At 41.7% G+C, this 26,620-nt stretch overlaps 1 non-coding gene across 1 annotated transcript; it reads left to right on the forward strand.

Annotated features, from left to right (window-relative positions):
• Positions 1 to 22,913: 22,913 nt before the first annotated feature.
• Positions 22,914 to 23,016, forward strand: LOC128573201 (U6 spliceosomal RNA). Its single transcript, XR_008376362.1, has one exon. It is a non-coding gene; the product is annotated as a U6 spliceosomal RNA (small nuclear RNA).
• The last annotated feature ends 3,604 nt before the right edge of the window (positions 23,017 to 26,620 follow it).

Here is a 26,620-nt window from a genome sequence, read left to right on the forward strand (position 1 = left end):
GTTGTCATTGTTGTCCAGCAGGCCCAGGCCGGGTTTGAACCTGCCGGCCTCGGTGTATGTGGCCAGTGCCCTGCCCACTGAGCTGCAGCGCCACTGAAAGGGACCGTTTCCACACACTCCTCCCTGTGCACTCCCTGAGTGAACTGATTCAAAAGCAGGTCTTGAGTAGCTGTCCTTTCAGCTGCTTTGTTCCTTCAGGGGTAACACGCGCCAACCCTGGTGGCTTCGCCTCACGGTGACAGTTTGGTTGCAGCAACATGACTTTTGGTCACGGAGTTACTGACTCTCCTTCACGATGGAAACCAAAATGTGGCTCCCAGGTTGTCTGGCAGCAGGTGCAGAGTGACCCACACTGCTGTGGGCATCTGGTGACAGGTGCGTGACCTGAGCCCTGTTCACAGGGTTGGAGGGAGAGGATGGAGGAAAAGGACGGGGCGGGAGTGGAAAGGGGTGGACGGAGGAAGGGTGCAGAGGAGGGTGAGCCTGGGGAGAGCAGGACAGCCAGGGAGCAGTGCAGAGAGACGGCTCAGCAAAGCTGCAAGGTGTCAGGCGCGTGGTCTTGGCTGGTCTGCTGATGCTGTACACACCTGCGTAACACAGACTGCGGCCGTGCTTGTGTTCCTGTCACTGCTCTCTCATGCCCAGGGAAGTTCTTCCCCTTGCCTGCGGGATCTCTGGCCAGTGGTCTGCCCGGCTCCATACCCTCCAGCTCCCATGGAGGTTGGCCACGGAGGGAGGTGGGAAGAGAGAGAGGTTGACATATTTGTTCCACCCCAACCCCCGTGCCCTCAAGTCCTAGCAGTGGTTATGGTCCCTAGAGCTGTTCTTTTGGGAAGACTTGCCCCAATGGCTGCAGAGTGTTCCTATCATAGACTGTCCTGTCCTCTTCAGGGGTAGGGATGGGGATGGCTTTCCCTAGCTGCCAGGCCCTGGTCGCTTCGCCGTCTGCAGGAGAAGGTGCTAGGCCCCCAGATGGGCCAGATTCTGTTTGAGGTACTGTGTTGGCTCTGCCACCCTCCTCCTTAGAAAATTGTCACAGCCAACGTGAGCTTGTGCCAGCTGCCCTCAGGGTCCGTGGTGGCCAGCAACCCCTCTGCCAAGCGAGTCCTCCACTGAACTCTCTTTGGAAAGGACAGTGTCACCTGAATCCTGAATTCATCTGATTTTCTTTTGTTATGTGGAGAACCAAGAGTACCTGGTTATGGTACGCAGGTTACAAACGTCAAGCTCTCCACCAAAGGCATTTTCCAAGTGCTAATAGATACCTATTACTTTTGGATGGAAAAAAAACAACCTTTTTATTTTGGTCTCTTAAAATGTATTCTTCTCAATTGACAGGACAGAAAAGAAGGCACTGGGTGAGTTAATCCATAGAAAAGATACATTAAATAAAGACATTATCAATTTCTGGATCAAATGTGGACTGTTCAGTCTGCCCTAGGGGCACAGTCAGGGAAGGAAGGCAGCGGTTCTGACACTTCCCGGTGGATGGGGACAAATATTAACATTTCACCAGGGGGTCGATTAATTGGCCAAAAGAGGAAAGGAAAGAAGAAGAGGGGTCCTCACTTCTCAGTCCCCAGCTGGGCAGCAACAGGACCTTCTTGGCACCAGTGGTTCACACAGAGCTTTGCTCATTTCATAGCATTTCCAGATAATTCATCTCATTTGATCCCCACATCCATCCGCAGATGGAATGTGTCCGTGACAAATATAACTTGCTAAGTCTACCCTGGAACACAGCGCAGGAACTTCACCCCACAGCTCCACGCACGCCGGGAGCAGCAGACAGATTTGTTACTAGGTGAACACTGTGTAAAGGAGAACAAGCGTTTATGTTTGAATCTGACAAGTCCCTGCTTGTCTCATAAGCCTTAATCCAGTTCCATTTCTGAATCATAGAGCAGGCAGGTGAACGCATTTTTAAAGCAATTGTCCCAGACTTTTAAAAACAGATTTAAGAAGATGTCATAAAAAAGCCCAAAGTTTTTCAATATTTTGGTATTTATAGATGACATCTCAGAAACACGTGGTCACGGTCAGCACATTGTGATGCTTCCTCAGAGCCTGTTTTGTGGATACACCAACGGCTACTCCCAGGGAATGTGGTGAAAGCGGATTTGCTTTCAAACTGACTTTTTTTTTTTTCTTGTTTTCTTTCCAGTTCTACTTGGTTCCTGGCTAGGACTGTTGATGTGGCTATTTTAAATTGGTTATGGGTGAGGCGAGACTGTATTTATCACATTGCCCACATTTTTCCTTCAAATAAGCACATGTAAGTGAGTTCAGTGGGAACGGAGAGCATATCTAAAAAAGGAATTTGGCTTCAATGTCTTTTACTGACTGTAAATAAATTGCCTGTGAAACTGGAGGTCTGAAGATTTCACTATATTAAACCCAGCTCTGAAGAGACGCTGAATTTAATAAATAATGATTTAAAAAACTTGGATATGTCAATGTTTAAAAGGAACTGGGATTTCGAATAACTTCAAAGTGAGAAAAGGCTTTTTACCAGTGATAGAGTTAAAATGCAGATGTTCATTATAGTTAGCTTTTAAACCTGCCATTCAATCCTGTAATTCCTCTATTAGGCATATACCCAGAAGACCAAAAATCACATCATAACAAAGATATTTGTACCAGAATGTTTATTGCAGCCCAATTCATAATTGCTAAGTCATGGAAAAAGCCCAAGTGCCCATCGATCCACGAATGGATTAATAAATTGTGGTATATGTACATCATAGAATATTATGCAGCCTTAAAGAAAGATGGAGACTTTACCTCTTTCATGTTTACATGGATGGAGCTGGAACATATTCTTCTTAGTAAAGTGTCTCAAGAATGGAAGAAAAAGTATCCAATGTACTCAGCCCTACTATGAAACTAATTTATGGCTTTCATATGAAAGCTATAACCCAGTTATAACCTAAGAATATGGGGAAAGGGGAGAGGGGGGAGAGGGAAGGGAGGGAGGGGGGAGGATGGGCGGAGGGAGGGTGATTGGTGGGATTACACCTGTGGTGCATCTTACAAGGGTACATGTGAAACTTACTAAACATAGAATATAAATGTCTTAACACAATAACTAAGAAAATGCCAGGAAGGCTATGTTAACTAGTGTGATGAAAATATGTCAAATGGTCTATAAAACCAGTGTATGGTGCCCCATGATTGCATTAATGTACACAGCTATGATTTAATAATAAATGAAAAAAAGTTAGCTTCTAAATAATAAAAATATAAACTCTGACAAATGGACCATCATTTGTGAAAGTGCATGAAATTCCATCCATAGCAGACTGCATACACCATGGTTATACATAGTCACCCAAGACTCCAATGGTGCTGGAAAACTCCACTGGAGTTTCATCCTCATAGTTATCATAATGTAACAGTGAAAACTATTCCTTGTATGTTTGTAGTGATGCTGGTATAAATAAGCCTACTGCTCTTCCAGTTGTATGAAAGTGTGTACTGAGTTTATATTAAGGTGCTTTTAAATAATTCTGTTTTCATATGGACTATACCACATACTAACATACTTTTTAAAAACTGAAAGAAATCTATTTGTGTTCCTGTGTGACATACATTTTTTATTTTATTTTATTGCTTTACACACGACCAGGTCATGTAATGTAATTTTGGCTATGTGCCTCAGAGGATATAGTCTGAAGGTTTTCAGCCTCAGATCCCCTGAAGATGTAGATCAAGATTCTGTCGCTTAATAAACAACAAACTCCGGCTTACAAAAGTCTGAGACTTTGGGGACAGTTCCTGAAGCTGGACAGCAGGGGGCAGCAGCTTTGCTTCTTCTCTGGGGGGCAGGATTTCTCCTCTGGTTCCTCACTGATTTGCCCCCAAACACTAATAATTTTTATCTTTGTGAAGCTAATACAAACTCACTGAACAAACTGGAAAATACCGAACATACAACAGAAAAAAAAAAAACACGAACATACCTCTCAAATTCCCATCATCGAGAAATGAATATTCTAGTATTTTGGTTCACTGCTTACGTGTACAATGTACATATATGCACAGATGCAAAATTTATTGCAATGCAAAATGTATAGAATAAATACAGTGGTATACACGAAATTACACTGAATATGTTATATTCGTATATGTCATATATTTACACATGTCCCATTTTGTAAAATGCAGATCACTTTGAAATACTCAGTTATTAATCTTGTTTCTTTTCTCACGTGAATTATACTTTTTATGAGCTTTGGTGCTGAACCAATAAAATTCATTCCAAAATTTAGCAGGCTTCAACAATTTTCTGAGGGGACTGAGCACTGTGGTGGCCATAAGCTATGTGAAAGGAGAACAAAGGGGTGTCTCTCATTATTTTCTGTAGGACAACTTGGGTCACAGAGATTCCAGTAAGTGATTATAAACTCATGTTCTGCCATGCCCTGTCGCCTTTAAGTTGTTTTGTTGCAAAGGGCCTTAACCAACTCAAGAATGTCAAAGCACATTTTCAAGTGTTAGCCTTTCTCTGGTGTCCACAAACTCTCATTTATATGTGCTTAAGTATCACCTATGTTGCACCTAAAAAATTCCATGTTGAGATTTTTCTAACTTTCTTTAGACATATTTTCTGCAGTATTTTCTTAGACTATTTTGCAATCGTTTTAATTCTCTATTGTATAACTTGGCAAGCGCTACTCTCAGACTGCCAGGAATAGTCAGAAATTTGGTCAGTTAAGTCTGCTCCTGCTCTTAATAAAAATTCTGGGAGTGCAATGGTTTGACTGTGTCCCTCAAAAGCTCGTGTGTTGGAAATTTAATCCCTACACCCTCATGAGTGTATTAATGGATTACGGAGAGCTCTGCCCTCCTAAATGATGGATGTTGCTCTCTTGGGAGGGGGCTCCTACTGTGGCAGGGTCTTTGTTATGGAAGCACATTCTCCCAGGCTCTTGTGCCCTCATGCTCCAGTCCTATAATGCCCCCCACTGTGCTAACAGGCAGCAGGAAGACCCTCTCCAGATATTGGTGCCATGGACTGCCCAGCCTCTAGAACTGTGAGCTAATTACCCAGCCTATGGTCTCCTGTTTTGACAAGAGAAAATGTGCTAAGATAGGGAGGTTCTACTACTCCTGAATTCATGGGGAAAAAGGCAGACTCCATGCTGACTTCTTGGCCACCACCTAAAATGTTACTCTTGGAAAACAATGGCTGCAGAATGGTGTTTTCTCTGTAATGTTGGTATACCTTGAGAAAAACCTTGAGTGCTACTGAGTCAGGAATAGAAACCCTCGAGAATTTTTAATGTTGTAGGGGATGAGTGGTATAGCCAGTCGCCAAGTTACTTCTCAAAGTATCTGTGTGTGCGTGTGTGTGTGTGTGTGTGTGTGGTGGTGGTGGTTATAATATGCCTTGGGCCCAATAGTGACTTACAATGCTTTCTTGTAATTATTGGGCCAATTAATTTAATACATATCAACTTAATTCAATTAACATTACATGTGGGCTAAGGATTTTGTTAGTTCTTATTGCAGATTTTAAGAAAAAAGATTTACTTCTCTTTTAATGTTGTTGGGAGATTGTATATACACTTGGGAAAAGTACATCTCTAGTGCTTATCATATAAAAAATAAATTTTAGCTAATGTAAAACTAAATGTGAAAAGTGAAACGTCAATATTGTAGAAGAAAATATAGAAGAATGTCTTTATGTCTGTAAGGGAGAAAAGAATTACTTAAACCAAATCACAAAGAAATAAATAAGCGTTATGGGGGCAAGACATGATTGCAAGAGGGACTTTACCTAACAATTGCAATCAGTGTAACCTGGCTTATTGTACCCTCAATGAATCCCCAACAATAAAAAAAAAATGTAAAAATAAAAAAGATGCAAAATCAACCACAAAAAATAAGTAAAAATAAATAAAATAAAATAAAAAAGAAAGAAATAAGGGTAATAAATATACAAATCAATAGTTTAATGTGTGAAACATTTGATCAAATGTTCCATTGCAAAGACAGCAAGCAAGCCATTTATGGGAAACTATGTTGATAGTGTATGTACTACAGAAAGAATTAAGAATCAAATTGTTTAAAATTCTGTAGCAAATCAGAAGGAAAAAATCAAAAAAGGAAAAAAATAGTGACATATAAAAATAAGCAATTTACTGGGCAGCACCTGTGGTTCAGTGAGTAGGGCACTGGCCCCATATAAGGAGGGTGGCGGGTTCAAACTCGGCCCTGGCCAGCTAAAACAGCAGGGACAACTGCAACAAAAAATAGCCTGGAATTGTGGAGGGTGCCTGTAGGCCCAGCTACTAGGGAGGTTGAGGCAAGAGAATCACCTAAGCTCAGGAGTTGGAGGTTGCTTTGATCTGTGACACCACAGCACTCTACCAAAGGCTACAAAGTGAGACTCTATCTCAAAAAAAAGAAAAGGCAATTTTTAGAAAAAAAGTAGTGGTCAATAAAGAGATGTAGTTATGTTAAAACAGAGAGAACAAAACAGAAGTAGCTGAAATGCCCATCAGTAGGGTAAGTGAATGTGTTGCTGTGTGATCATAAATGGGAATGTATTTGCTCCTGGATCTTTGTATTTCTAAAATGTTTATTAAAATAGTCTTGGTCTCTCTTCCCAACAATTAAATAGAGCCAGTAAAAGGACCTGGTTCTAGTTAAACTTTACATGAAATGGAAAGAATTGGATTAAGGAAATTTTTGTTTGCATTTTGTCAATGTAGTATGTTTTTTAAAGCATACTGCTAAGTATGAACAAAGTGAACTGAATTTATATAAAACAAAACGGCCGCTTTTGCCAAACAATCCATTACACCTGAAATCTGAGGCATCTCCCTGGAGACAAGGAGCAATATAACTGTAAATAAAGTTGCTTCACTACTGTAAATTTGTATCTGAGTAAAAGGTAACCTCAGAGAATAGCAGAGAGGAGAGTGGGTATTCAGAGCCAAAGGAAGATAATTCTCCTAGAACAAAATGATGAGCCAGAATTAATGGATCAAATGATATCAATGTCCCAGTGTGGGACTTTAGTAAAGGGGCCAAGTTTCAGGGCTATGAGGACCCACCTGGGAGGAAAGAAGGTTAAGTATTCTAGATGGCAGAGGGCAGAAATTTAAAACAAAATCCAGACTGGATGGTAACACCATCTTTTTAAAATATGGATCTGATCTCATTCATAGTAACTTCTAATATCCCCAATTTTCTACATTTTTAGTGTAATACAAATTTGACATGGTTGGAGAAAATAGCACTGTGATTCTAAGAGCTTTGCTTAGATCCTTTCTGAGAATCTGTTCCTAACCTCATCTCCAGAAACTCCTCTGGATGCCCCATGCCTCAGTTGAGTAGCATAGAGAAAAAGGTGTGAGGAACTGCTCTAATATTTAGTTTTAATTTAAAATAAATCCTAAGCATTACTTCACAAGTAAGTCCTATTTTAATATCTCAACATTCATATATAAGATTCTGAATCCTGCATTTTGGGATGACTCATCTGTAGGAAAGTCTGCAACAGTAGAGTTCCATCTCGCAAGGACAAGAGATGGAATGTCCTAATCTTTTAATTATTGGTTGTGAAACAAATCGGTTGCAGAAGCAAGAGTCTTTTATGAGGCTGTTGTGCCTGGGTACGAGAACCCTAGCCATCTCTCAGAAGTTCTGGTGGCATGGATAAGATTGCTGAGATTGTTTTTGTGATAATTTTCTAAAGTTTGTTTATTCATTTGTTCAAAAAATGTTGACCGTGTGGAAAGAAGTACGGTGCCTAGAGGTAGGTTATATTTTATTTAAAAAGTTTCAACGTTATAGACAAATGCACACAAATTGTGTAGTCTAATCACTATGAAATGATACCAAGTGAAGTATTTCTCTAATACTTTCCAAATTTCAAGACGTCAAGTCTGTTAGCCTACATGAAGGCATGCACACAGGTGTGGAGCCAGGTGGAGACAGCTTAAAATCTTCTCCAAGATTTGATTGTAATTTCTCTTTAATTTTCCTTATCTGTTGTTTTACTTCACCTTCAATTTTATGTCCATGTTCTTACACAGCTCCTAACAAGATTAGAATTGGTAAATACATAAACGCTAATAAGAAAAAGATTTCATGCCCTACCCCTTCAGCCATCTGGAGAGCAGCCAGCCTTTGCCACATCACAAAGACCAACCTTGAAGCTTTCCATCATAACGTTAGGAGAAGGCATCAGTCTCAAGTCCGGTTGATTATTTTGTTTCCTGATTCACATCAGTATAGAAGCAGAAGGTAAGACAGCAGTTAGGAGAATAGCCCCTGATGATACGATGTAGTGAAAGCTGCCCATTACTGGAAGGCGTACACAGAAATTATGGAGAGAGAGAGCTCAAAAGCACAGTAAGCCAGGAGGTGGGCATTTATAGAGGGGCAACCTGGAGAGGCCAGGTGCTTCACTTAGTGAGTGTTTGTACCCCAGAGTCCCACTCATGTTAGAGTCCTTAATCTCCCCCAGCATGCTCCCCACCCTTCAGGATGGATGGACAATGGCTGTCACTGTGTTCCCTGTGGAGCTATCCATCCCTGCACCTTCTACCAACAAATATATGTGCGGATGTATTGATCTAACCCTTTACTCTTGGGTCAAGAGTGTTTTCTTAAGTGAGAATTTACACACTCTGGGTGCAAGGTGGGTGCTGGACACTGCTGATTGTGGGTTGGGGAATCATATAGCAGTGATAACTCACCAAGAGTGTGGATGTGAGAGCTGGTGGACTTTGAGAGCTGGCCGTAGAGCACCAACAGCCTTGCACTGTGTTGAGAGCAATGGTGGTATAGGCAGTCCTGGGGTATGAACAAGATAGGTTCTGTAGGTTTTTTTTTTTTAAGTTAAATTTGTATAAAAGTTAGTTGGAACAGGTGTGTTTATCTAGTACCTATAACAGCTTCCATTTGTAAGTGTGAGTCGTATGTCAGTTGGAGGTTTGAAACTTGGGGGCTGCCTGCATCACATAAGAAGTTATAGTTAGTTTTCCCAGTCAGTCCAGTTTTAAGATGGGAAATACATAAATCCTGAGAAATCAGAGACAAAAAGAAAAAATAAGTAAAAGAAAATGTAAGCCAAAATCAAGCTTTTTGATGGTGCAATGTGTTCAGAGCATTAGAAAGTAATTCAGAGAACTCCTCACCCATGAAATGAATATTTTGTGAGTAAGTTAATCTTTTTCAATCTATTGAGTTGGAATATGGGTTAGTCACACACTTCAGGTGACAGGTGCCAAAACACCCTCAAGATTAGCCAAGGGGTGTTGCTTAGCCTTGCAAAGCAGATACAAATATTAAAACAAACATCTTTCTAAAAGGCACCTCTTCGCTTTCCACTGACTAACCTTCTGTGTATTATATTTTCAGCTAAAGTGTTATGCTGTGGATGAAGTAGACATTGTACTCTGCAGCTCTATTATTTTCATGTCAGAAGACTGATTCGAGTCATAGAGGGGTTTATAATGTGTCATGCTTTCCCCTCCCCAAACCACATTTCTCCTAGAGCTGTTTAACATTTCATTTCTGGACTATTCAGTGTTACCAGAAAAATCTGAATCTTTTTCCTTTTTGTTATACAGGTAATGAAAAGAAAACATCAATTTACAATTTACATAAAATTCCCACAAGTGTCACTTAAAATCAAGTAGTAGATAATCAAAACTGGCAGCCATCACAATACTCGAAGTTTTTATTATTCAAAGAACAAAACAATTGGGTTAAATCAACAGTATTTTTTATTAAATGTCACTCAGTCCCAGGGCTGGGTGTCTGCCTGTTGTTTCTCTGGCAGACTTGGTCACTGCAGTTACAGTCAGAAGCCAGCATGAGCTGGAATCTGCTAATCATGCCAGGAAGCCTGCAACTCTGGCAGAAGGGAATAAAGAAAAAAGGAAGAGGGAGAAGAGGCAAAAGTAAAGGAACAAAAGAAAATGAATAAAATGACAGCAGGGAACACTTGAGATAAAATCCTGGAAGAGAAGGAGGAAACATTTGTGTTGTGTGTTTAAGTGAAACATGTGCTTCCTAACACTTGCAGTGAAGTGGCAAAGGGAGACCTGAGGAGCCAGGCATTCTCCACATGCAGAAGGGAGCACGTGCGAGTCATGGAAGACTCTGCTTGCCCTCGTGGTAATTGTGTAAGTTGACAAATGGGAAGGCAACATTATTTTCAGTTGTTAAAAGCCCTATCAATGGATGGCTCAAAGGAGCCAACAGTGGTATAAGCAAGTGAAGACTCTGAATCCACAGTGCTCTCAGGACAGGTGACGCACTGGCATCGTAACACAGTGTGAGGTGCTTGCTGCCCACGCCCCCTCCTGCCCCCACCGCTGAGCCTGGCTTGCCCTCCTGTAGGGAGCTGGCTGGAGTTCCTTGAGCTTTCTCTCCAGTCTTGTCCCCTGCACTTTAATCTCAGGTGCTGAATTCCCCACGAAATCCTTCCTGACTCCTGGAGGCACACGTGCTTTGTCATCACCATCTTCCTACATATTACAGTGTCCTATCTGCCTGTCTCCATTGCTAGACTGTGAGTTCCTTGAAGGCTGGACCTGGGTTTGTCTCCTAGTTGACACTCAGTAAACTTCCCTGGAATGAGCATGTAGTAGAGCCATGAAGTTGTTTTAATTTTTTTGTGTGTGCGCTAAAGATGTAGACAACACAGTTAAAACTATAAAATTGTTAACCTGTAAACTATGATGGATCTTAATTCGAATCTTTTATTTTATATATCTATTTGTGTATCTGTTGATGTTTCCAAAAGAAATCATGAGCAGGCTAGAGAGAAATCCTAGTTCCTAACCTGGACATAGTGGCATGAGAACGCCACTATGTATTTCCACTTCAAGAACAGACTTCCACTTGTAAAAGTAAACTATTGTGCATACTTCATGACAAGATCTGCAAAAAATGAGTTAATTGTATCAGTGTTTGAACTATGTTTGAAAGTGTGTCAAGGGTACCAATATTATGTCATCACTTTTTAAATGAAATGCAGCATGTTTTCAATACTTTCATTCTGTTCCATTTTGATACTTCGTGTTTGGTGACATTGAGCACTTATATGATTTTATCTCTAGTATGTATTTATTAAATTTTGAATCCCCAAAGCTAAGGTGGGTTACCTAAAACATCCACTAAATTCGTCATCTGGGATAGATAAATAATAATGTAATTTTTACATTACATTCTCCTCCCAGACCTCCAATAATTGTTCCTTACATTTTTTTCATTTCTAGCATTATTTTAATTTTTCTTCTATAGAGTTTTCTATAGATGTCAAATGTTCCAAAAATATTAGTTGTCATAAACAAAATTGTGGGGTCACTTTGATAAAATTCCAACAATGAATTCCAACTCAAGCATTTAAAACTCACATGCATTGTTGGCACTGTTTAATGTAGGTTATCCATCAAATGCTTACAATGTGTATGTTTAAAATTGCTAGATTTATACACTTAAATTTATATGCTTAAAATTGCTAAGTCTGCAGTACAAACATGTGAATTAACCTAGGATGGGATGTGATTTCCCTGAGTTAAAGATACAAGCAGAGAGGGAGAGAGAGTTAAAGGTAAGTCAGTGGTTAAAGAGAAATGAGCAATAGCGACATTTTCTTGCTAGTAAGGGTTCAGTTTGTGCTTTGTTTCCTTGAGGTTTGGCAGAGCATCTCACCTGTACTCACAGGTGGCTTCAGTTTTGAAGTCCATGTTTGAAAACTGTGCTGAACCTCCACCAGATTTATTGTAAAGGACCCAAATTTGGGATTTCTTTAGAAATCTAAACTGACATTTGAATGGTTCTGGATCCCCCATCGGCCTGATTTCCGGCTGGCCAAGGGAATCACCAATCATGCCCTTCTTGTGGTTAGATGTCTGCTATGGTCACCCGTGCCAAAAGGCACGGCCCCTGTCTGGCTTCACTCACCAAGAGGCAGCTTCTGGCTTCACTCGCAAAACAGCTGCCTGGGTTACTACTTTGGACTAAGATACTTCCAAGTTGCAAAGTCTGAAGAATGGATGGAAAATCATCAACCCAGCAGGTCTTAAATACTTATGATTCTGCCACTTAAGGAAGTCCAGGAATCAACCATAGGTGATCTGAAATACAGTAGAGGGTCTAGGTATTGATATGTGTGTGTTTAGATTCTGTTTCATTCTCCAATGTTCTCCCTATTTTAAATCAACTTTTCATCTCTGGTGTGGGTTTCAAAACATGACTGTAAATTCTTTGACCATCTTTCCATCAGGAGACAGACTCTAACTCCTTTCATGAATATGGGCTGGCCTTTGGGGATGAAAAGAATGAGGTTTAAGAGGTGCTACAAGGCATCTGAAGCTATTCCTGAGAGCACCTTTTGCCTCTCTGACCCAACGTGCCTCTGTCTGTCCCTCTCTCTCTCTGTCTCTCTCTCCCTCTTTCTTTCCCTCTCATTTCTCAGGATGCTTGCCCTGTAGGACTTAGCCACAATTCTCTATTTTCCTAAAAGAGAACAGTGGATGGGAAGGGTGCAGTGATTAGAGGTTAAGTTTCTATCTTTTCGTCTTCCTGGAAGTGGGGTGTGCGCGTGCACACACACACACACACACACACACGGAATCCTTGGCTCCTTACTCCTCAATTAATTGACTGTTAAAGGAAATGTGCTGAAATATGTGAGAACGCAGAAAATAAAAAAAGACATGTGCACTTGAATGTTTATTGCAGCACAATTCACAATCACAAATCACATCAACCCAATTGCCCATCAGTCCATGAGTGAATTAATAAAATGTGTATATTTGTGCCATGGAACACTACTCAGCTGTAACAAATAATGGTGAGCAACAAATAATGGCGAGCTAGTACCTTTTATAACAACCTGGATGGACACGGAGACCATTCTTCTAAGTGAAATCTTGCAAGAATGGAAAAAAACCCTCCACATATACTCACTGCATGTGCTAAACTGGAACTAATCCATCACATCCATGTGCACATTTGGTAGTAAAACTCAAGGGGAAGCAGGCAGGCGGAGAGGGCAGCGGGAAGGAGTGAGTTCACACTCGCAGTGCATAGTGCACACGGGTGAGGGGCACACTTACAACTTAGAGTCAAACTGTATGAAAACAATTCATGTAACCAAAACATTTGTACCCCCATAATATTCTGAAATAATTAAAAACAATCTGCAACCTGACTTCTTGCTGATACCATCAGCCACACCTTTCTCATTCTCCTGGAGGAAACGTTTATACATATTTGCTAGAAAAATGCTGGGCACTTCAGCCACCGAGGCCATTGATTTTTCTTCATCACAGACAAATTTTTCATTTTGTATTTTAATTCTATTTTAAAGTCTAAATAGAAGATATTTGGACTTAAATGTTGCATAGGTTGCATAGGTTTTCCATCTTTTGCTACATCTGTGTCAAGGATAACAACCAGTTGAAGAATTGGAATGGCTTTCTCCATTGCCAGGAACGAAATGCCTTGACATTTCAGATTCACTAATTCTATTGATCGTCTGCTGGAAGAGATTGTTTAAGTTATTCCTACTTCTGCCTCTGACATGTAGGCCTGTGGGAGGCAAACCACAGCCTGGAGGGACTATGATGGTCCTTATGCTCAGGATGGAAGGAAGAGTGGGGAAAGCCTGGGTTTCTTTTATTCTAATTTATTACTTTTTCTTTGTTCTTCCCTATCTTTTCTTTGCTAAGAAACTGATTATTCTGAGTTCTCCCCTGCCCTTTCTCATGCTTACCTGTCATTTCCAGTTAACACACAACACGTTCCGCCCCAGTTGCACACCTGCTAAGACAACCCAGACAAGCCTCAGCCTTGCTTCTAATTTCTATGGAGCTGGCTGTGTAGCTCCATTAAGACTGATGACAAAAGATCTATTTTTGGTGCCTCTAAGAAAGAAACCCGCTGCAGCCTGTTATTTTCGGTAATCCTGCTGTTCGGAGAGAAAAGCACCGACAAAGCCACTTTTTATCAAATTCCACGAAGTTATCTCACCTCTGAGGGCTTTTCTTTAGTCTGTCCACTTGCCCAAAAGGCCAGCACATCAAGGGTGACCCATCCCTGCCGGCTGCTGGAGTCCAAAAAAAAGACCAAGGCTGGATTGCTCCTTTTGTCGGTCCCCAGATCATGTACCTCTAAAACTTTATTTTAGTTTATTTTTTGTGGTTCCCAAGTGTTTAACAAGGATATCATTCTAGCATCTCATCAGGGGAGTCATTTGGAAACTTCATCTTCATTCTTCTCAAGCTCTGTTTTGATAAACATAAAATCACTCTTGCATATTCAAATTAAGGCTCCACTAACTTCAAGCGGGTTGAGAAAAAATGCCTAAGATGCCAGAGTGTTAAGATTCTTTTTTTTTTCACTATAATGCAATGAGAATTATCTTTTTATTTATTTATTTTATTAAATCATAGCTGTGTACATTAATGCGATCATGGGGCACCATACACTGGTGCCCCATGATCGTTTGACACATTTTCATCATCTGGTGTATCCACAGCTCACCGCTGTGCATTAAGCAGCAATGGTGGGCATAGTGCCGCCGGCCTTTAACAAAGACTAAACAAAAAAGAATACCCAGCAGAGTAAGCTGGCAAGAGAGAGTAACGTGGAGGGGGCTTGATCAGTCAGTGGGAACAGAATGAATTTACATTAAATCTCCTGAACTATTCTATAGGATAAATGAGCACAACACAGGTGCAATTAAGGTCATTTGGAGACTAGTTTATGTCAGTCCTGAGAATAGAAGTTAAAAACACTGCAAGGTTTTAAATTTGGGTGAATAACAGACTGGAGAAACTTTAAAGAAAAAGAAATTCATTGGAAAGAGATGTAGAAAGATGGAGTACAGGAACAGGAAATTAGGATGTGTTAGGATAGAAAAACCGGGGCTGGGTCTGGTGGGCAGGTCCATGAGTGAGAAGAGACTGACGGGGGAAGGTCTGAGGGACGGTCCAGGTGACGTATTCGGTGACTTTGGAGGGACAATGTTGAGGAGGTCGGGGGGGGCGGTCACTGCAGGTGGGGTAGGGACACATTTTGGCAATGTGTGGGTGAAGGGCAGAGCCAGGAGAGGGATGCTGAGGAAAAGAGGAGAATCCAAAATGGTTGTAGGTCTGTGTCTTAAGGAACTTACTGATACTGACAGCGACAAGGAAGATCTGGGACAAGCAGGCCATGGAGGAGGCAGGGTTGTGCAGAAGACGCGGCGTCCAGCCCGGCTGTGCTGGTGTGAGCGGGCTGTGGGATGTCCAGGTGGAGATGGGGTGGAGCTACCTGTGCACCTGCCCGTGACGCACCCATGTCTCTCAGACACACACACATTTCTTATGTTTGATATTTAGGAAACTGAGGCTCCAAATACATATGCTTGGTGTCATGGGTGTATAGAAGAGATGAGATCCACCAAGAAGAAATATTCCAGGGTATCAGAGAGAGGGCTCACGCCAGAGCCCGGTGGGGAACGGGGACAGTTGGATGGGAAGAGGACCCCCAGGGAGATTGCAGAGGAGCGGAAAACAAGATAAAAGGTTAGAAAACTATTTCTACTGCAGCAACATGAAGTCAGAGCAAGACAGAGGTAGGGATGGACCATGGGAGCTGCCATGTGGTAGTCACAGGGACACGGAGGGCAAGCAGGGGAGCTGTGAACAGGGAGCTCCTTCCACGAGCATGGGGAAAAGAGAGGATGTCAGAGGCCCACCGAGAAAGGGCAAGTTCTGAGGTCATCTACCCAATGAGGGGGAAAGCAAATTCACTAAAGAAATATAGTGAAACAGCTGGACCATACTGAGCGCTTAGTTGACACTTGGGATTCAAAAATGAAGTCCTAGTCCACTTGTGATGACTGCTTTTTAAAGATGTGTTCACATACAGTTGCTCCGGTAAGGGATGAAGCAGGCTGAGATAGGAAGTTAGAGGTCTGCCAGGCTGGCGCCCGCAGATAGAGGTGCTTGCCAGGAAGTCAGTGTTCCGATGATGGTGAGAGGGAGGGAGGGACTGAGGCTTCAAAACTGGAACGTGGGCATGGAAAAGTCGGTAGGGCTGTGGTAGGCAGAGTTCCATGATGGTCCCCTTGGCTTGCTCCCAGGATATTATTACATTACACGGCAAAAAGGATTTTGAAGACAAAATTAAGGTTAATGAATCATTGAGTTTAAGGCAGGAGATTAAGCGAATCACAGGAGTGCTTTAAAATCTGACTTTGCTCTGGCAGTTGATGTGGACATTTGAGAAATTCCAAGCATGAGAGGACAGGATGGAGGCATGGTTGGTTTGAATGAACATGCTATGGGAAGTGTGGGCTGCTTCTAGAAGCAGAGACTGGTCCCCAGCTAAGAGCCAGCAATTAAAGGGGGACCTTAGTTCCACAACCACAAGGAGCTGAGTTCTCCCAATAATTTCAGTGAGTTTGGAAATGGATTCTTCCCCAAGTCTCCTGAGAAGAGCCCATCCTGACCAACACGTTGATTTCAGCCTCCGGAGTCCTAAGCAAAAAACCTCCTTGTACCTGCCTGAATGTCTGATCTACAGACCCAGGACTTCATCAATAGCTGACGTTTTAAGGCACTACAATTGTAATAACTTCTTATGTAGCTGTAGAAAACGAATTCCAGGGCCAGCAGATTGTAGATTTCACAGGAATAGAAGGATTAGTTACAAAATATGGAGAGTTAGGGTTGTCAAATGGTTGAAATTGCGATTTTGGAGGTAACGTAATACTTGGTGACAAAACAACTTTAGGATGTGAACACAAATGAGAGATGCTGAGTTAAGGTTCAGGAAAAATCATTTAGAAAACAGAAGATGAAAAGAACTCTGGGTGCAGAGAGAAGAGAGAAAGTGGCCTCAGACCCCAGCTGTCTCCTCCTGGAAGATTCCCTGCCCTCTGTCCACCCGACCGAGCCACACCTGGCTTTTTGGTTATTAGATGCTAAAGCCTTTACTATCTTCCCCTGGACAAAAATTTTTTTTTTTTTTTTATTTTCCTCCCCAAATTTGTTTTCAGAAACGCTTTACAGGTATAACCACTTGTTTGGTCCCTGGCTTTGTCTCACACCGTGAAGGTGGGGGCTGCGGGCTGTTGGCCCCCAGATGCCTGGTGTTTCCCACATCCTTGTGGGTTTCCCACATCTTTGCTTCTCCTTTCTAATGCTAAACTGATGTTATAAAAATAAAAACACATTCGAAACACTTTCTTCTTAGTAAAGTATCAGAAGAATGGAAAAGCAAATATCCAATGTACTCAATACTAACATGAAGCCAGTAGATGATCTAATTCATGCCCACAAAGAACAAAAACTCATTTCAATTCAAGTTGGGGGGAGGGGAGCCGGGAGGAGGATGGGTGTGCTCCCACTTCACAGCACAATGTGGGGGTGTGTGGCACACCTCCCGGGTGAGGCACCCAACTACAACAGGGACTCTACCTAACAAATACAAACTTTGCCACCTAATTGTTTATACCTTAACATTAATCTGAAATAAAAAAAAAAAAGGTAGAGCCAAAACTTAAAAAAGTACAAAAAAACACATTAATAAAAATTCTTAATGCCTAATATTGTGGTGTGTATTTCTACTTTCTTAAATTTTACTTATTTGCATTAGCTAAATAACCAACCTTACTTCAAAGGGCCTCATTTGGTCAATTTTGTCAAAGCCCCCTGGGGCGCCATTCCCAGACAAGATGCTCTTTCTGTGTCGGTGTTCTAACGAGCCTGAATTAATATCCTATAACCACCTGCATCATCCCGATTTGGAGATAGACAGTATTACTCATGTACACAGTTTGCCCCCACCCCAACAATGGAGGCACATTTTGAATATTTGTTTTTTTTTTCAGACCTCTCCAAATGTATATTTTTATGGCTTTTAAACAATGCTAAGTCAAATTTGATTGCAGAAATTAAAATGTTAACAAAAGCAAAACACATAAGCTATGGATAAGTGTGAGTTTCACCCCATGACCATTACAGCTTTCACTGTGTTTCAGGAACAATGGGAGGTGATGTCTAGAAATAGCCCGTACAGAACAGGAAAGCGAATTCAATTCTGTCATGGGGTGAACATACAATCCAAAGTTCCCATCTATAATTTCCTGTGCTGGCCGTGGATTGATCTCTACAAGATTATTGTCTGTGAAATGATAACAGGGTATAAAATAGCATTTCCCACTGCGACAAAGAAATCCTATTGAACAACCCTGAAAGGTGACGTGTACCCTGAAGTTTATTATAGGTCCATAAGCTGTTGGGATGCAGCCTTCTTTCTCCCAAGCCCTGCTTTCCCAGGGTCAGGCAGCAGGCTCTGTATTACCAGCCCTGAAGTTCAAGTTAAATAGAAACTCAGGACCCGCAGGACTGTTATACACATCGCAGGACATATAAATAGACTCACACATCTGTGTCTGTACTGACACATTCTCTGTCCTTTTTGTATTCTGATTGGGGGACTTCAGTATTTTAAATATATAAACTCTAACCCATGAAGACTCTGTCCCATGTATTTATAATTATAGTTTTCTTTAACCAAAAGAATCAATTGTAACGGAAAGTAAGATTACATTCCTGCCACACCCATATAAATACTTTTTTGCTAAGCTGAATGTCTACCTTAAAAAAACAGTCTGACAATTTCTCCTTGCCAACAAATGTGGACCTCCAATTGTCATATGATGTAGCTCAATATTTTAGTGGCCATGAAGGATTTCACCCTTTCCTTCTGTCAGACGTAACAACATCAGCACCAACCATGAACTTCCCCCTTGAAGTTCATGTTGTATGACCGTGATCCTCGCATAATCATTACTTTATCATACATACTTTTAGTGCCTTATTAATTTGAGCCCTTGGATAATTTATAAATTAGTCTTCCAATGCTGAATCCTAATTTAGAGGGAAAAGTATTTTATTAATTATTCACCGAATTGCGGATAGTCTTAACATTTATTTTGTCAAGAAGTTTTTGTTGTGGTTACACAAAAGGTTTGGGTCAGAGTATTATTCATATAAATCTGAGGTGACATTAGAAATACCAGTAAAAGTTGCCCATAGAACAATTCCACCACCACGGACTCGGCTTGTGGGTGCGGAGGGCTCTCTGTCAGCTCCGTGCTCTGCGTGATGAATATTCTGGGTGAAGGACGACAGTGGCTTGACCTCCCTGAAGGCAATTGCTTCTCTGACCTTTAACCTTCTAATCTCAGCAGGACTGGGACCCAGGTGCCCTGCGTTTCTCAAATTCCACGTGGCATATGACGAGAGGAGTGACTGGCTTTCCCAGCCCTGAACCGACTTGCAGCACGCTGAAAAAAGTGGCTTTCCAGGTCCCTGAACCGGTAATCCAAGAGCTGCCTTGGCTCCCCTCCTTCCTGGGGCTGGCTTTGGCATTTTCTCATTTATCTGAAGGACACCATGTACTTCCAGAAGATTCTGTTTTTCCTTGTTACCCAGGTTCATTTGTGTTCCCTGCTAGCCAAGAGCTCTGACAGGACAGGCCCAGTAACTGGGTCAGAGCCTATTGCATGATTTCCAGAGAGGTCTGTAGACAAACTTAACGCCAGGGGAGGAATTCTAAGCTCAGAGATTTACCTGGACCAAACTCTATCAGCCTGGGAGGCTGAGAAGGAATCCATTCTACCTGGCACACAGAGTCCACTCCCCGTGGCACACAGAGTCCACTCCCCGTGGCACGCAGAGCCCTCTGTAGCCTGTCATGCAGTCAAACCTGCGTGCCGATACTGAGTCCAAGTGATTACTGTGTAGTCAGATTACACAGCGCCAGTTGACCCAGGGCCCTGACAGAGCTGACCGGGGGTCCTGACACACACCCATACTTCCAGCCCATGTGAAGAACTAACCACCCAGGTCTGATATATATTTTATTTCATGTCTGGGTTTAAAGGGACAAACTTCTAGAAGGTCTAGAAGGTTGTTTGCTCACTCAGATATCATTACACACAGGGGTATAATTCTTGGTGATGATTTTGGCATCTGGAAGTGTGTTCCGGATAAATGTTGACTATTCCATCAGCTGTGTGTACTGGCTGCAAACTTCCTTTTTATCCTGGAAGCCTTATTTGGTTTTAGTCTTTTAGTCAATTTGAATCAACTAGGAATATGTCAATTCATTGGTTGGTTTCTTATGATTTTTATATATTGATCTAATGCTAAGTCATCTTTTCATAACTTGATATTATATCTATACAACATTTCCTATGTTTGTGAACACAGTGGTGTGCTTGTTAGAAGGAAGTAATTCAAAGACTTAAATATTAAAACATTTCCCAGGTTTTCAGTTGTTTATTTGTTTCTCTATTTTTATTTTTAAATAGAATTAGTTACTTATAAGACCTGGTTTCTGAATATGGCCCTTTCACAAAACATTGTAACCTGTAAGACTAAGGCTTAGTTATATTACTGTTTAAATGGGGACTAACAGATACTGTTGTGTTAACTCACAGAGTTGTACAAATTGAGCAACACAGACTCAATGCCTTGAGTCTATGCATTGAGTCCAGTGTCCAGTACAATCATCCTAACCTTTCATTTTATAGATATAAAAATCTAGGCCAAAATGGTGTGAATGAATTGCTAAGGTAGTTTTGCTTTAAACGTTCTGTAAAGGATATGAAATATATTCTAAATGAAATGTACAAAATGAAATAAAACAAAACCCTGGAAACAGTAATGTGGTATAAAATGGAAGATGATGTGCTTCCTATCACTCCTTGGAATCACTTATTCTTAATATAGTTCATAGAATGATCAAAAAGTGTAAGCAAAATGTTAAGAGGTTATTTGTGTAGGGTAAGATGCCCAAAGGCTCATCTGAAATAATTACACGAGCAGAATGTGGTTTATATCTGCCATCGCTCACTTACTGCTGCATTGCATTGCTCTATGAAATAACAGCATCTACTGAAATGGAAATAAAGGAAAAAGGACTTGTAGAAAAAAACTTGAGAGTTTTTACATTTGTATTTATCTTCATTCCCTTCCAAGAGGGAAAAATGAACTTGATCAATTGCCGAATGTGTTTGACCTTATTAAGAGGTGTTTTGCATTTATATGGAAGAGTCTGAAAAGAATTAGAGATCAATGCTTAGAAAACTAAGGACATTTATCCGTTCATATTTTAGTTTTTCCCTTCAGCATGCATTTATTCAAATTCTGCACCAGGCACTATTCTAGGGCTTCAAAAAGACAACAGCTGCAAACAGCTGGTGTTTGCAGGAGCAAGAGGCAGCCAGACAGAGGCTGGGTGCAGAGAGGACAGACAGTCAGCCCAGGTCAGAGCTGGCTTGGCCCTGGTGCTGATGCAGCTGGGAGGCCTCAGTGCCTGTGTCACCTGGCTGCCGTGGGGACAGGGGTGTGGGAAGAGAGGAGGAGGATGCATGCTCTGTGGGGAACACACAGTTGCTAGGCGCACAAGTGTGGGTACATGAACCTGGGCTCATAAAGTCAGGAGTTTTGCTTTAGACATAGTTATCATAAATATCTATTAGACACAAAGCAGATATGTAGATAGCCCAATATTCAACTTAGGAATTCAAGAGTTACGGCCAGACTAAATACAAAACTTGGTGTCACTGGGGAAGTCCTGAATCTAAGGCAAGTCAGGAAGGGACCAGGTGTAGGGACCAGGTCCAAGGCTGATCCCTGCCTTGCTCCAGCATTCTGCAGGCAGGGAGTTGAGGGCCGTGAGAAGGGGGCCATGGGCAGGGGGAATGTCCAAGGAAGGCTGGTGTTGTGTGGCTATTGTATGGTGTTTTGAACCAAATGAAGAAACAACTGTGGGAAATCCTGCTGTTAGCTCATGGAAAAAGAGGATAAAAATGACTGCTGGGTTTAGTGAGTGTGTTGGGGGCAGTCTTGGTCGAATTGCTGGAGAAAATCTCATCTGAGTAGGTTCAGCAGTAGGAGGAGGATTTTTTTTTTTTTTTATTGTTTGGGATTCATTGACAGTACAAAGAGTTAGGTTATACTGATTGCATTAGTTAGGTAAAGTCCCTCTTGTAACTGTGTCCCCCAAAAGGTTGCTATACACCATGAGCCCCCCATCCCCTTCCCTCGGGAGGAAGATTTGGAAATAGCAAGTATATGCACTTGTTTGGGGAGATTTTTCTGAAAAGAGTAATAGGGAAATGGAATGACAGAAGCTGAAGTAGGGTGAGAGGTGTTTGCTTATCATTTTTAGCATGTTTATCTGCTGAATGGAATAGTTTAATAAGAAGAAAAGGATGGGCGGCGCCTGTGGCTCAAGGAGTAGGGCGCCGGTCCCATATGCTGGAGGTGGCGGGTTCAAACCCAGCCCCGGCCAAAAACCACAAAAAAAAAAAATTAGAAGAAAAGGAGAGGAAAACATCTTTAAAAAACCCAACAAAACATTCATTAGATCTAGTCAGTTCTCCAAGAAGCTTTCTACAAATTATTTCATCTTTATAGGACAGTGAAATATCTCCATCCTGATCAGTCATTAGACGGAGTCACATGTCCATGGAGAGTGGGCTGATTAGAAACATTCTACGATGTTAAAAACTCACGAATGTCACGCAATCATTTCCTCCCTTATTCCAAGATTGTGAGTCCCTTTTCTGGGTAGTGACATTTATGGGATTTCATGCACACTAGTAAGAGCTGGCCTTGCTGACAGCACAGAGAGCTCAGAGATGGTGTCGAGCAGAACCTCGGGCCAGACCCTCGAGGTGGGTCTGGGTGGATAATACACATCTCAACTTCTCAGTCAACAGCCATCAAGAACCAGAGGGAAGGCAGGAAGCATCGGTGGTTGCTCAGCAATGAAAAAGACTGCATAGTACAGCACTTGGCTCCGTTGCCAGAAATGCTGATAGAAATACAATGTAAACAATGCACATTAATTTAAAGAAAAACTAACCGGTGCTGGCTTCCGCAGCACATGAAAACTGGAACAATAACAGAGGACATGAGCATGGCCCTGTGCAAGGATCACCTGCAAATTCACAACGTGTTCCATATTTTTCTACCCAGAAGAAAAAAATATTTTGCCATGAGGACATTTGCATGAGAATGTTTATTGTAGCTCAATTCACAACCATCAGGATGTGGAATCAACCCAAATGCCCATCGACGCATGAATGGATTAACCAAGGGTGGGATACGTAGGCCATAGAGTACTATTCAGCCATAGAAGTGGAGATTTTACAGCTTTTGTATTAACCTGGATGGAGTTGGAGAACACTCTCCTTAGTAGAATGAAAAAGCAAGTACCCAACATACTCAATGCAAATATGAAACCAATAGATAACTATATGCCCACAGGAGAGAAAAACTGAATTAAACTCCAGTGGGGGGAGAGGGGTGAAGGGAGGGGGCTTGGGGGACTCTCTCCTAATGGGCACAATGTAGGGGTGTTTGACGCACCTCCTGGGTGAGGGACACAACCGCAACAGGAGCCTCATCTGACAAACAAAACCAATGTAACCTAATCATTTATAGTCTCATATTAATCTGAAATAAAAACAGAAGGCAACCACCACCACCCCAAAAGAAAAATTAACAGCATTGGAAGAATGGAGAAGGGTATACTGAGTTGGGATAGGTCAGAGCTAAATTCTGATATTTCAAAATAGGAGGTCCAGGCTGGTATCAGAAATTGACACACCAATAACAGCATCTGAAAATACGATTTGGAAGCAGACAGGTCAGAGTCAGAGGAAATGGAACAGGAGTGGGTCAAGAGGTTGCTTTTCAGGAGGCTCATTGTGCACCCTGGCTTTTAAATCGAATTTAAAAATAGCCAAAGGGAAGAACAGGGCTGTGAAGTACAGTGGGCAAAGTTTCACACGTTACTCTCTCCTCACATTTGATAAGAAAACAGAGGTGTTATGTTAAGAAATAGTGCAGGCACGTTCTCGGTGAAGGATGCTTACTGTTCATTGTTAAACTGCAGCTATGTTTAAAAATTGATTATTAAATATCTACCCCATTATTTAAATTAAATCTGCTATCATTGGGGAGGGCCTTCTGCGGTAACAGGGCAGCGTCTTCTGGTTTCTCTTTTGTCTTTCACAGAACAAGCACAGTTACAGTCACATCTGATGCACAGTAGGACTCTTTGCACTGACATTGCGTTTAAGATTATTTTGTAACAATATTTATAAGTGAGATCAATGTGAAGTTTTTTGGTACAATCTTTGGTTTGGGGGTCAGTATTTCACCTGACCTATGAACATTATTTTGGGAGTGTTCTTTTTTTTTTTGTATGTTCTGACATAGATGCATGTTGAGACAGTTAAATACTCCCATACATACAACGGCTACATGGGTCAGTATGAAAGTTTTGAGACAGACCGTTACCGTCTGTCATTTCACTTCCAAGAAATAGCTGAGAGCGACCTTTCTGATTTACCCGTGCAAGTTTCAGCTTGCTCAGATTATCGGTGTTCCTGGGAGGGTTCATTCGTTTCTGACTTTGCAGATTTTATGTGTCTTGATGTTTGTGTATCTCAAAACATCAAAACTTTTGTAATGACCCATGTAAGTACCTTTAAAGGAACTAGGATTTATATATTTGGGCAGATTAATCACAATTCCCTTTTCTTCCACCCCAGTTTTCCCAGGTGAGATGTGAAACAAATCGCTTCTAAAGACGTGGTGGCCAGTTCCAGGCCACGGCCCCTAGTCGCACACGCGGAGGACACTTAGCTGAGGCTTAGAGACAAGCCATAATCAATACTTAGACCAGACGTCCCATCCTGTGTGGGCTCCTCAACTCTCGGTAGATGAAGGGAGGCCGTAAGAAGAAGTGAAATCTTCCTGTAGAAACTTCCCCCAGCCAGGGGACTCGGGATTTGCTATCTTGGTTAGCAGATTATAATACCAGACTCTCTATTAATATGAATATTAACTTTCATGGAATTGTTCCATTAAAATGTAAAAATATTTGTTCCCTTTTATTCTTAAAAATATTGAATTTTAAAATAATTTTTATTCTTTTTCTAAATTTAAAATTTAGACCAGAGTATATTTGAGGTGTGGTGGGAAGGCGAAAGGAGGAAGGAAAACAATAAATTTAACAGCAAAGCCAACTGTAATGTCAGGTGAAGAATATTACACGTGGCTATGTTTTTAAAGTTGGCACAATTATTTCAAAATGCATTTCCTAGTGTTAGGTATATTGGATATACCTGGGTACCTACAAGGTCATTATCAAGCAAGTTAGATCTTACATTTTATTTACTTATAAAATGTATTCTTTTCCACAGATTTGTTTCTAGTGCATTTTTTTTTAACATTAGAAATTTGCTAGCTGAGCTTTTACACGCTGCAATAGAAAGACACAATGTGAGTGTGGTTTTTTAATAACTATTAACGCAACTAATCGTATTTCATGTGTTAGAAGGACTTTCCCCTTTTCTACTTATTTACATTTTCATACTGAAGGTTAAACAGAGGAAAAAAGATATGCAAAATTTTATCTGTGACAGTTACCTTGAGGTCAAGTATAATTAGCATATATTTGAAATCTCCAGAGAACAAGTCTTTTTTTTTTTTTTTTTTTTTTAAGTTATGGGTTTAAAACAATTCTAAAAGAGGAATGAATGATAGTCACACACTCGGCCCTTCATCCATCTAACAAAGCCCTTGGATTGAGAGGGCCGATCCTTCTAACACTTTTCATATAAAATGGTGTTACAGTAAAATGGAACTTCCAGATTGTAAACAATAGAAGAGAGAAGGAAAAAGAAGCTGGCTGGCTGGGTGCCTATAGCTCAGTGGCTAGCGAGCCAGCCATATACACCAGGGCTGGCAGGTTCGAACCCAGCCTGGGCCTGCCAAACAACAATGGCAAATACAACAAAAAAAATAGCTGGGCATTGTGGTGGGCGCCTGTAGTCCCAGGTACTTGGTATTACAGATTACAAGATTACCTACTGTGCACACCACTTTTCATATAAAGTATCAGGACGCATTCACCAGGCAGGAAAGCGGGCATGTCTGGACACGGATGGGAAGTGTCCGCGTCCAGCCTCAGGCCTGGGGTGTGGCCGGGAAGGAGCTCACCCTGCACAGGCCGCAGTGGAAATGCAGAGAGAGCATTCCTTAGTATTTCCAATATTACAGGGGCTTGCTTAGTCTCTCCTTGCGCACGTGGTTTCAAACGGCTCCTGCCCGCAGGGAGGCGAGTGCAGCCGCAGACCCGCGTCCCCCGCCGTCAAACCTGGCGAGGCTTCCGGGCAGCCGCGCTGTGGGTCTGGGACGTGGTTCATGTACTGGGCTGGGTAGAAACGGGAGACAAGAGAAAGGAACTATCACTGGGTGTTTAGGAGTCAATAAAAAGGTTAGATGCTTCATGATTCATGACGTGTCTTTCTTTATGATATTTATAAAAAATTAATGCCCCGTACAAGAATTATGAAAAACTGCAAGATTACCTACTGTGCACGCCCTGCGCGTCCTTCGTCTCTTTAGTTAGACAGGTGCTGTAAGACAGAAAGGAACAGCACATCAAAAATTTGCAGAAGTCGTTTGAAATGTTTTTGGTAATCCCAGCTGACCAATGAGCGGCATTCGCGACGCGTGGTCAGCGCGGGGCTCTCAGGCTGGTCCTGTGGGGCCGGACC

This window comes from Nycticebus coucang, chromosome 20 (assembly GCF_027406575.1).
Source record: "Nycticebus coucang isolate mNycCou1 chromosome 20, mNycCou1.pri, whole genome shotgun sequence".
In the NCBI taxonomy this organism is placed as follows: Eukaryota; Metazoa; Chordata; class Mammalia; order Primates; family Lorisidae; genus Nycticebus; species Nycticebus coucang.